General features: G+C 45.5%; 1 long non-coding RNA gene across 3 annotated transcripts in view; it reads left to right on the top strand.

Moving 5' to 3' along the window:
- Positions 1-1,653: 1,653 nt before the first annotated feature.
- Positions 1,654-12,114, top strand: part of LOC125396337 (uncharacterized) — a 298,393-nt gene continuing 287,932 nt past the window's right edge. The window contains exons 1-2 of one of the 3 annotated variants that reach the window (XR_015005102.2): positions 1,654-1,890; positions 3,467-3,729. This is a non-coding gene — a long non-coding RNA (uncharacterized LOC125396337). Of the gene's footprint in view, positions 1,891-2,753; positions 2,904-2,951; positions 3,385-3,466; positions 3,730-12,114 lie in introns of those variants that run through there. The other 2 variants (XR_015734873.1, XR_015734872.1) reach the window with 2 other exon arrangements.

The following is a 12,114-nucleotide window of genomic DNA, read 5'->3' as shown; positions in this document are numbered from 1 at the left end:
TGCGATTGTTTTGTCCAGGGAACCTTGAGCGCTAACTCTGGGAGAAGTTGGTTACAGTTTCCTAGAGCGAATCCAGTGGGAAACACGGGGCCCACCAAGGACCCCTGGAGACCAGGAAGAAAGCTCCCTCGCGGCGCCTTTGTTCTGCCGTTGGGAAGAGACCTGGCAAGCACTGGAAGGGTGATTGCTGGGATCCACGCTCATGACATTTCACACCCAGAAAGGGTTCCTTACTCTTACATCCTTCATTCCAGCCAGGAACACTGCTCCCAAAGCCCCCTTTCATACCCGTCTCTTCAACCCCAAATTTAAGTGTACGGAGATTCCATGTCCGGACTTGAGGGAAGAAAGAGTAAATAAGAAGGTGTGCCATGGTGAGGATGCCAACAGAAGGTTGTATATATGCTTTGGAATGCTTGGGCGTCTTTTTTTCTTATTTATTTATTTATTTTTTAAAAAAAACCAAACTCCTTTACCCTAAAGACTGACTCATAAAGACCGCCCCATCCCTCCAACGTTCTTCCAACTTTCTGCTTTTTTCTTCAATTCTGGTTAGACCTAGAAAGAAAATTGGCGCTGCTCAGAGCTCTTTAGAGAGGCCAGCCACTTAGAGAGGAGGGTCCAATGTTGAAGGGTTGTAAAGACGGGGCTTCAGTTCTGGAAGTGATGGACAAGTTAAAGGCTACTTGAGGAAAGGGTGAGAGACATCCCATAGAAGGAAGACACCTGGCTTACCCAGGACCAGAAGGTGGGGGAGGGGATGCAGGGCTGGAACACCCCAGTTACTGGGAGTAGTGGATGCGGCGGAGTTAGAAGTAGGGGAAGACCACGTAGCTGTGAAGGGGAGAGGAGGGGATGGGGGGGGGCTCTAGGCCTGAGGGTGGAGGGAACCCTGGTAGCCTCAGAGTCTTGTTAATGTAGTTGGAGATGAGAGAAAGTTTCCTGAGTCTGAGAGGGTGTTCACAGTGCAGGAACCCGAGCGAGTCCCGGACGGAGTAGCATAGTGTCTGCAGCAACAGGTATCCTACGAGGGCTGGGTATCAGCCCCTGTGGGGCCCTTATTGGCCTCTACCAAGAGAATTTGAGAGCTTTTCCCTGGGGTCGTGTGTGTGGGCACTAATGGGGGAGAGAGAGGAGCGTTTTTCCCATCACTTCCAGCACCTTTGAATTTTTCAGCCTGTTGGGTGGAGGAAGGTGAAAAGGAGTGGAGGATTGTGGATGGAGAGGCTCCTCTGAACCCCACCTCTGACTGTACCTCTTATACTAAAGGGTTGACTTGGATCCTTCACATTATGTCTCTTGGGAAGCGGAGAAATGGCAGAAACTCATTGCCAAAGTGGATATCTCTCCCTGATTGGCAGGGAAAGTGCAAACAAAGAGGTGCATCTCCCGGAAACAATGAGTTTGGAGATTTCCCCCAGGCGTGAGAGCGCGGACTGAAGACTGGGTGTTCAAAGGGTGTGTGGGAAGGGACCGGGACCCGCATCTTCAGGGCAAAGTTTTCCGGGAGGTAGGAGGAGAGAGGTTCGGGACTGAGTTGCTGGTGCTTGGGGACAGAGCCGGCTGAACTGCGCACCAAGGCTTGGAGCGGGCGGGAGATGCGGGGAGAGGGAGGGGGCGGAGAGGGAGGGGAGGGAGAGAGGAGGAAGGGGTGAGAGGGAGAAACCTGCCGCGGCTCTCCGCCTCTTTGTCTGCTCTGGGACTTGGAACAAAAGGGGGAACTCTGATGAACTCCTTCTCCCGCTCCCTGGACGCCCGGGTATCTCTCTCTTGCAACTTTGTCAACGCGACTTTCTCCGTTGTCAGGCTGCGCAAAAGTGTCCCAGCGCCTCGTAGGCTGCAACAATGGAAACAATGTCCCTTCAAAGTGCGACGAAGTGGGGGGAGAAGGTGAGTGACTTGTCCTGTTTACCCCGATCCCTGCTGGTCGCCAGGCTCTCAGCCCTTCCGAGGGCAAAGTCGTAGTTCCAGTAGCCAAGTTAGACTCTTTCTTTTTTCTTTTCTTTCCTTTTTATTGTATCTCTTTCCCCGCTTCTCCCTTTCTTTTGTTCTTTAAGGCTCTTGTACAGATTGTTTTATTTGTTTATTTGAAACGTGTTCATCTCCTGTGCTTCTTTGGGTGGTGGTGGTGGTGAGGGGTTGGGGAGAAGGGCATCCAAACGGGCACTGCCCCGCTTTTCCCCAGTTATATGTAGATTGGAGGAAAACATTCTGATAACGATGGGAACTAGATTAGGCTCACCCGCACCAGAGCCAGGACTTTGGTCACGAAAAAGGAAGAGATGCAGAGGTGGGGGTCATTTCCTCATGCGTTTTCAAACTTCACTGTCTTCGGAGCGCTCTGGAGACATGAAGCTTGCAACAATAGAATAGAGAAAGGGTTTGGGAGTAAGGGGGGGGGGGTTCCAGCAAATTGATAGGACTCCTGGAAGTTTTCTTGGGGGCTAGGGTCCGGTGGAGGAAGCCACAGGTTCCAGACTGTCAAGAGTTGCGCAGATGAAGAGGATGGGGCCTGGACCATCAGTTAGGAGTCCACTTCCCTCATCTCTCTGATCTGGTTCAGTTTCATGACCCACCCAGAATGACCCACTGCTATCCTTGGGATCCATCCTCTCTTCGGTGGTGGAGACCACCCCCCTCCCCCCTTCGGTCATTTCAGTGAGTTTGAGTAGAAAAGGAACCAGGAGCCTGAAGAGCTCCCCTGACCTAGCCCTCCGCCCCGCCTTTTGTGTTTTAACCTTTTGTTTCTATCGGCCACACCCGCCAAAAAGAGCGGCCCGGCTTTTCGTCTCTGCTCTGCGGGGAAGCAACGCAGTTCCCTCCAGATAGTGGTGCAGGGTGACTTCTTAACTTTGTTTCCCAAGTCCCCTAACTTCGAAAGCTTCTGGGTTGGTTCTTGCTTTGTAAGTCAACATCTTTATATGAAATTTCTTTTGCTGCTTTTCTACTTCGTTCCAAAAGTTGTTTATCTCTACGAGTAACTCGCCAACATAAAAAAAAAAGAGAGATAACTTAGAGACTTGAGTTGGGGTTTATCTAAAGGACAGATGTTGGCTTTTTCTGTTGGATGTCTTTAAATAGTACGCTGTCTTGATTCTGCAATACAAAACCCGGCCCATCATCTTCAGTTATGTTTTGTAGGATCGGTCCAAATACCAAGGTAATTTATCACCTTCCCCGCTGTCTTCCGTGTTCTCAATTGCTGGAGGTGCTCTCCAAGTTCTTGGAGCCACTCTCAAGAAAACAACTGAAACCCTGAACCCAAACCACTGCTGGTAACTCCCGGAAGCACGCAGAGTGGTAACTTCTGAGAGTGACCACATCTGCAAGGTGCCAGAGCCGTGGAGCTTTGAATTTTCTTGTCAAAGAGTGAAATGAATTAAGGTGATGACAGTTATTCTTTTAGGAAGGTATTGTATAGACAGACGCGCCTGGGAACTAACCTGAATGAATTCTAATTATATAGGTGTCATTACCAGCGTCTCCAAGCATCCTGCCATGCTTAGCTGGAGTACTTCCTACTGATCTGCCTTCGAATTGTTCTTTTTGGATATATACTTATCAGCCAGTTTCATGGAGAAGCCACGACCCCAGCAAGTTAGCCCTGGACAAAATACCATCAATTTCTTCCTTTGGAGTTTCTTCAGTTAAATTGTTGGGAATTTGGACAATGCTTTCCTTATGTGGATTATTGCAGTTCGGTGACTGGGGCTTCTCCACTTATACAAGGTACGTATCTTAGACACCCTCAAGCACTTCATTTTGGGACTCCTACTTAATGATCCTGGTGAACTGTCTCCTTAAGTTGTTAACTGGCCAAGTAATTTACGACTTCACGTTTCCTTCTGGGGGACTGTGCTTTGTAGATCTTTCCTCAAGTAGAATGATGATTTGGTGTGTATGTGATGAAAGTTTATTGATTTTCCAATGTGTCTGTCAATAGCTACACATATAATGAATGTTGATTTATGTAGATTTATATATATTTTATGTCAGCAATGGGTCCTTGCTTTGTCTTATTTGTGGCTGATTTTTCTCCTTAAATACCAGAGTGGCTATTCTGTTTTAACAGAACTTCTGTGGATTGCATTACATTATTATTATTATTTGATATTATTATTTGTATCTTGACAATTTATTTTGGCAAACAAAATCCACAAGTGGTCCCAAATAAATGAATTTCTAATGGCAGGGTGTCAATACAAAGGGCAACAATATCTCTTAGAATGGAAGATTTGGCCATGCAAAAATCAAAGGGCATGATGCTTTGTTTAACCTTCACAACAAGATTTTATATTCCTTTTTAAATTTCTATTCATTTCTGGGAATGTAGCTAAAATTTCCCATCCCAATGGTAACATATAGGGTCACTTTTGTGTAGTATTTCCTGCCCCGTCGAAGCAGTGCTTTGCTCTGGAGACTCAGAGTTCAGTCAGAAAAATTAACCGAAAAATAACTTTATCCCATTATGAGTGAAATAGAATGATTTTTGGATTAGTGTAAAATTAGGCTTCGGATTCCTCCTGTGCTTCTATTTATTCTTGGTAAAACGAAGATTTAAACAAACTTCTGAAATCCTGCATCTTGATGCAATGCTTTGTGAGTTGCTCCTGAAACTTAGATACATCTTTCGTGTGGAGTTTGTTTTCGAGTTGTCAAGCAAGAGAGGGCAGGCCTTGGACCCTCGTTTTCATTACTGTGTTTTCAGTGCTGCAGAATCTACTTCAGCAGAGTGTGTGAGACGGAGGTGTCAGGGTTCCCAGTGGTTCGCCGAAAGTTTATCTACTGGAATATTTTTCCAGACACACAGAGAGCAGTGTCAGTCCTAAGAAGAGTATTACCCGTCTGAAGTTACTGTATTGGAATTTCATTTAATGGCCACCCAGTGTTGGGTTCAAAGGCTTAGACTCAGGCTTTGGAATGAGTCCCAGCCCAGGCAATTACTTTCTGTGACATCTTGCCCAGGTTGCTTGATTTCCTTGGGTCTTCCTTAGTTTTGTCATTTGTAAAGGAGGCACCCTGACACCTGTCCCATAGGAGGCTTGTGAGATGCATACGTGTAGGGCTTGGGATGCCCCTCAGTTGTAGAGTTCTTGCCTAGCATGTGTTCAGTCACTAGCTGGGTTCAATTGCAATATAGCAATCACTATAATATATAATATATATTATATATATATATAAATATATATATAGCAATCACTATAAATCACTACAGAACCCCAAGAGCATGTATGTCTAAAAAATATCAAAACACGGGGCTAAGAATTAATAAACTTAATAAACAGTACTGTTGTTGGCTTCTGCAATGAATTAGTGATATTGGAATGCCTCAAACTTTCTTTCTTAAGTTGCTTACAAGACACAAACCATGTCCAACAGAACTATTCACTGAAACAACCAAAATTAATTCAGAAGGAAGTGTGCACACGCTTGAGCGTGCCTTTTTCTAAGAACATATTCTGTCCAGTTCTGTTGTCCAATCAATTGCAGACGAATTTGCATTAACAAACTTTAGTTAAGCACTGCCATGAGCCAGGCTACTGCTGGGAGCCATGCTTCACCCTAGAATGAGGGGCTCTTCCTTCCCAGGTAGAATGTCTGTCGGCTGAGGAGATAGTGACTTCCAGAAGGAGCTCAGATCTTCTCTTCCATTTTCACCTTTATTTATTTATTTGTTTTGTGTGTTAGGGCTCGTATGTGTGTGTGACCATCAGCGGACACGTTGCAGGAACCCGTTGATTCTGTGATCAAATTCAAGGCTTAGGGATAAGTGAGCGCCTTTATCGGATAAGCCACCCCACCTGCCTAGCTTACTCCAGCTCTCTACTTTGAAAGCTATTAACAGTGAGCAGTCTTTGATATTGCTTTAAAATTTGCAGTGTCTGAGGATGTAACTCAGTTCACCCCGTGCTTGCCTAGAACTCTGTTAATCTAGTTTGGTGACGCAGGCAGGCTTGTAACTGCAACACTCACCTGGAGGATCTGATTTGAGTTTGAGGCCAGCCCAAGCTACAAGAGACTCTGTAAAAAAAAAAAAAAAAAAAAAGAAGAAAGAAAAGAAAAAGAAAGAAGAAAAAGAGGTCAGATACCCTTAAGCCCAGAAGCAGAGGCAGGTGGATCTCTGTGAGTTCCAGGCCAGCCTGGTCTACAGAGTGAGTTCTAGGATAGCCACCCCTACACAGAGAAACACCTGTCTCAACATGTCCCCTCCCCCCCGCCAAAGTATTTATTTTCTAGTCAGCTAAAATATAAAAGTAATGGGTTATCAACCTGGAAATCAAGAACTGTCACAGATCTTGCGACTGTAGTTTTTACCGATGGTCTCTTCTTAAATAGAGACTTAGGGTTTTTCGCAATGGTGCTCAGCAGAACAGGGGTTCTTTCTCAAACAAGACTGCACATCTAGGACTTCCTTTTCTAGAGCTGTGCCTTCTGCTTGGGGTTTTAACCTGGAGGGAGAGACGGCACTCCCTTTTTTTATCCTTCAGGAAGGTTTGGATAGAAATGCCAAGGTATGGCTTCTTCTCATTTGCAGTCTACTCGCAGGTAGTTGCCTAGAAACAACTTATATTTCAACCTTAGATTTGAAATATAATATTAAACTAGAAAAATATCTTCTGAAATGTCGTCTCCAAAACTGTCGTAAACATTCATTTAGTCAGCTGCCCACCAGCCACTCATCACTGGAAACAGCGTCATAAAGTTTCTCTGAATGTTGATCATTGAAATTATTGCCAGGTTTCTTTTAAAGTAGCTGGGGGTTAACACTTTGGGTGTTTAGCATGGGTAGGACAGCATTGGCTTAGCTTAAGCCAATTCCCCACCCTCAGGCTGTTCCTGCTAAACTCCTGTCGAAAGCAAGTCTGACTGTTCATCTGCGCGGTCTCCAAATGGTGACTTTAAAGACCTCACAAGTAAGGAAGAGCGTTTGCTCAGCTTTGGTTCTACAGTCTGGAAGGTCAGTCGCTGAGCCCTGAGCTGGGCCTTTCTCTGGACCATTCCCTGGGCCCTGAGTTTCCGTTCTGTTCATTTATCAGCTCAAAGTTTCTCTAGACAGATGCATGTATCCCCACATTTACTTTGATTACTTTATAAAAAATTTTTTTTTTTAAAATTGTATTTACTTATTTATTGTGTGCCAAGATAGTTTGTGAAGGTGGTTCTTTCCTTTCACGATGTAGGTAACAGGTACCAGCTCAGGTTATCATTCTTGGCAGCAGGTGCCCTTACCCTCTGGATAGTCTCCCTGGTCCTGATTTTATGGTCTCAGATCTGTTGATGGTTCAGATGGAATTTTATTTTTTTAAGACTTATTTTAATCTTGTATGCACGGGTGCACTGATGTCACGCATGCCTGAGGGGATCAGAAGAGGATAACTGGACCTCTTGGAGGAAGAGATATGGGTGATTTAATCCCTCTCCTATGTGGGTGCTCCGAACCGGATCTGGGATCTTTACAGTAGTTTCCTAACCACCGAACCACTTATTCAGCAGCAGATATGCTGACTTTTAAAATGCCATCCATCTCTAAGAACTTAGATGGCATTCCTGCCTATTGTTTAGATTGGAAATTAATCCTAGGGTTTGGTGCTTGCTGGACTGAGCTACACCCTCAGCTCCCTGTCCATTATTGTCAAAGATACAGATGTTTCTAGGTATATCATGAGTCTAGGAAGCCTGCATTGTTCATCTGTCCTTTCCTCATTCCTTCTTTTAACTACTATGAGTGCATTCTGTGTGCCCAGTGATGGTACAAGCTTTCAGGACACAGACCTGAAGAACATCAGTAAATCCTATATGTCTCAGTTTTTATAGTGAGGGTAAACTGTACATTCAAAGGAGGACGTTACTATTGAGAAAAATGAAGCAGAAAGGGAGATGGGAGTGAGACGAGAGAGGCGGCTGTTTTCTTCGAGCACGGCCTTATCAACAAGGTAACCTTGGGGAGGACAGGAAGGGAGGAAAGGAAAGCGCTTCTCCTATCTGGGTGGAGAGCATCCAGGCTGAGGCTGGAACAAGAGCCTGACTTGTCAAGGCAAAGCCGGGGGAGTGGAGGGCACACGGAGACAGCAGTGAGATGAGGTATGGGAGGAAACAGGAATGCGGACAGATAGCAAGGGGCCTTGAAGGACAGAGTGGGACAGTTCGTACCAACGTACCAACGGGACAGGATGCCACTGAAGAGTTTCAGACAGCAGCTGACCTGACCTAAGTGACATTGCCCCAGAGTGACTCTGGCTGAGGGATTGAGACCAGAGCTAAGATGTGTAAGGTGGAACCAGGGAGACCCTTAGAAGCTACTGTACTTGTCCCACTGCCGGGATGGTGGCCTGGACAGTAAGGTAGAAGAAGCCTAGGAAGTTGGGGTGGGTAAGAGTCAAGTCCTTGGTGTATGTCAGGGCTAAGATTGGAAGATTTTCCTGGTAGAATGGTGGGAAATGAAGAAAGAGGGAAGATGCATGGCACCTTAGACTTTCAGTCTGAGCCCAAGAGGAGTCGGAAAGCCTTTAATCAAGATGAGGGTGAATGTGCAGGAAGGGTGACCGGTACCTCAGGTAGACTACATCAGGATCCAGGTATGTCAAGAGTGTATATGTGCATGTGTGCATGCCCACTTGAACCTATGCCTGCAGAGAGGCCAGAAGAGGACATTGTACCCTGCTCTATCACCTTCAACCTTATTCTCTTAAGACAGGGTCTCCCATCTAGAGCTATGCTGGTGGCCAGGAAACCACACACATAACCATGCCTGACTTTTTGCATGTGTTCTGGGGATTCAAACTCAGGCTCTCATACTTGAGTAGCAAGCGCTCTTACCCAGTGAGCCATCCTCCCAGCCCAAGGTATAGATACCTTTAAAGCAACTAAGCTGTCGAAGAGACAGGCCATGTTTTCAAGACAGCCATCTAGAGAACCAGATTTATAAGTTGGGATAAATTAGCTCTATTGCCATGGGTGGATGAGTTCCTCAAGGGAGTGAGTGTGGAAAGCAGGGATGTTGAGGCACTGAGTTGTCTGACCCCTTATTTAGAAAGAGGGAAGCTGATGGACGAAGATCATTTCTTTTCAGTGATTACACATGCCTTCACAACTTCAGGGACTGGTGAGATGGCTCAGTTGGCAGTGTACTTAGGACCTGAGTATGATTTCCAGATCTCATGAAACAAATTGGGCATGGTGGTGTGTGCTGGCAATCCCAGCAGAGCTGGAGACAGACAGATCCCTGGGGCTTGTTGGCCTGACAGCCTAGCCTACTTGGAGTTCTAGGAAAATGAGAAGTTCTATCTTAAAAAATAAAACAAAGCAAAACCCAAAACACCCAAACCTGAGGATTGACACTCAGAGTTGACTTCTGGCCTACATACACACACACACACATACACACATACATACATATATACACACAAACTATATATATATACATATATACATATACATATATAGATATATGTATATCTACACACACACACACACATATATATAATGTCTTGCGAATACTGACTAAGATTTGTCAGTATTTTATAAACTATTTAAATACTTCCATCTCTTCTATTCCCTGATGTGGGGCAAGCTTTTGATCCCAGCATGCAGGACGCAGAGACAGGCGAATAGAAGTTCAAGGTCAGTTTGGTCTACATAGTGAATTCCAGGACAGCCAGGGATACACAGTGAGACAGTTTCAAAACAGATAACCATCTTTCATGTCTGTTATCTCAGTGGAGCCTCTTAGTAGCCACAGTGGGACAGCACAGTAACGCCCCATCTTACCTCGGAGAAGAAGAAATTAACCCCGAGAAATAACAGTTTGTCCAAAGTCACCTAAATATAAGACAGGGCTATTGCTTAACTTTACATTAGTGCCATTCACAAAAGAGACCATAGTAGTAAAGAAACCAGACTCCTACCTTGCGGGCCAATAGAAATAACTGCAGTGTACAGACAGCACATGAAACCAAGCAGGGGAGGGGCACCTCACTGCTAAAACGGTAAGGTGGCATATCTTTCTGTCGTTGTTGAGACACTGTTGTCTTCTTTCTGAATAGCCTAGGTGGGCCTTGAACTTGTGATCCTTTTCCTTGGTCTCCTATTTTTGTTTCTGTGCCATGGTGTTGTGCAGTAACCCCGGGTTTCACCCACGCAAGGCAAACACTCTACCTTTTTGTTGCACCCCTAAACCTTAGAACACGCATGGCTTTTGGTCATGTTTTCAGAAGAATACAGACAATTTTAAGCTTGGGAGGATGAGGCAACAGACATGATACCTGGATGCTGTGAGGGTTTGGAAGCCCCTTGGTTCATGCTGAGTAGTGAAGAAAGTGGGTTGGACATAGAGTGAGTGGCGCTGTGTGACAGATTGCTCCATGGGTGATACAACATATAGGTCTGGTCACTCTGGAAAGGCAGTCCACAGTAGACCAAAGTAGCAACTGAACCAAAGTACAGTTTGGCGAACCAATGCATTTTTTTATTGGGGTTACTAGCAAGGGTATGGGTGAGGGGCTACTTACAAGCAGCAGGGATAACTCCAAGGCAGCCACATTACCAGAAAGCCCACTCCAACATTGCAAGGACCGGGAAAGCGGCAAGCCTGGCACTCTCTGCACCCCTTGCAGGCCGCTGGCCAGTACGAACATCTCTTTCTTGTGGCACTTTGGCTGCTCAGTCTCCATTTTCAACAACTGTTGACTCACTCCCCCGAGCAAATGTTTCAAGTTGGAGGGAATGTTGCAATTTGGAGCATCATGCCGTATATGACAAGGGCTAGTTCAAACTTAGACCAACTTTTTGAGATGTTTATTTTGGTGCATGTATGTTTGTGTGTGTGTGTGTGTGTGTGTGTGTGTACACGTACATGTATATGCATGTTTGTGTGTGAAGGTACATGTGCGCTCTTGTGAATTTGGAGCTCGGAGAACAAACTTGGGGTGTTGTTCCTCAGGTGTCATCCTTGTGTTTTGTTTTGAGACAGTCTCTCTTTGGCTTTGGACTGTTTTGCCAGCAGCACCATGGACTTGCCCATCTCGTTTCAGTTCCGTGAATGTCCCCTCCTATTGTTTTGTTCCTGGGAGTGGGTGTTCTGAGTGTGGTACTCAGGTCCTTATGCTTTCAAGCCAAGGACTTTACCAACTGAGCCATTTCCCCAGACCCTATTCTTTGTTTCAGGTGGGGTCTACTATAGAAGACTGGACTTGACCTTGTGACCCTCCTGCCTCTCTCTGCCTCCTGAGTGCCAGGATCACAGGAATGTGCCGCCATGCCAGACTGAAATTCAGTTGGAGCAGAGTGATTATTGACGATGCGGCATTGTGGACAATGTTGTTAGAACATACCTGTCTGAAAATAGACACAATACCACAGACACATGTTTTTAAGTTCTCTTTTTTCTCTCTCTCATCACTGACTGGAGTTCTGTCTGAGTCATCTGCCACCCTGGTGCTCTGAGTTCAGCATTTAGGCTTCTGTTTGTCGGGAAGCTTTTGGAATCATGTAAAATAATCTCCCAATTTAGGGTTTGCTGGGTGTGGTGGCATATGCATGTAATCCCAGCTTTCCGAAGCTGAGGCAGAAGGAGAATCAATTTGAAGGCAGCCTGGTTTACATACAGAGACCTTAGCTTAATAGGGAATTTTATTTTTGTTTTGTTATATGTTTGGATTTCTCATTGAAGGAATTCAGAGTAGGGCTGTTCCCGAAAGCCTAATGGGGTAGCTTTGCCTTGGCTGCCTGAGCGAGGAAGGGTGAGCTTCTGTGCATATGATATGCATATATTTGTGTTTATTTAAAGTTACATTTCTTTCCCTGCACCCTGTGTGTGTGAGCGTGTGTGTGTGTGTGTGTGTGTGTGTGTGTGTGTGGTGGCTCAGGCAGAGGCCAACAGACAATTGTGGGAGTACTTTCTTCTACTGTGTGAGTCCTTGGGATCTCACTCAAGATGTCAAGTTGATGGCAATAGTGGAGTGTTTACCTGCAGAGCCAACTTGCTGGTGGGGATATCATATACTTTAAAACACATCTTAGTGTATATGCCACCCATACTATTTTCAGATCCTTTTACCTAAACATCCCCTGTACCTATTGGCAATTTCTGTTCCTAATCACCAGGCCCAGGCAACT

Source organism: Myodes glareolus, chromosome 14, assembly GCF_982192425.1.
Source record: "Myodes glareolus chromosome 14, mMyoGla1.1, whole genome shotgun sequence".
NCBI classification, from domain to species: domain Eukaryota; kingdom Metazoa; phylum Chordata; class Mammalia; order Rodentia; family Cricetidae; genus Myodes; species Myodes glareolus.
Note: the sequence above shows the minus strand (reverse complement) of the source record. Positions and strands in the feature narration are given on the sequence as shown.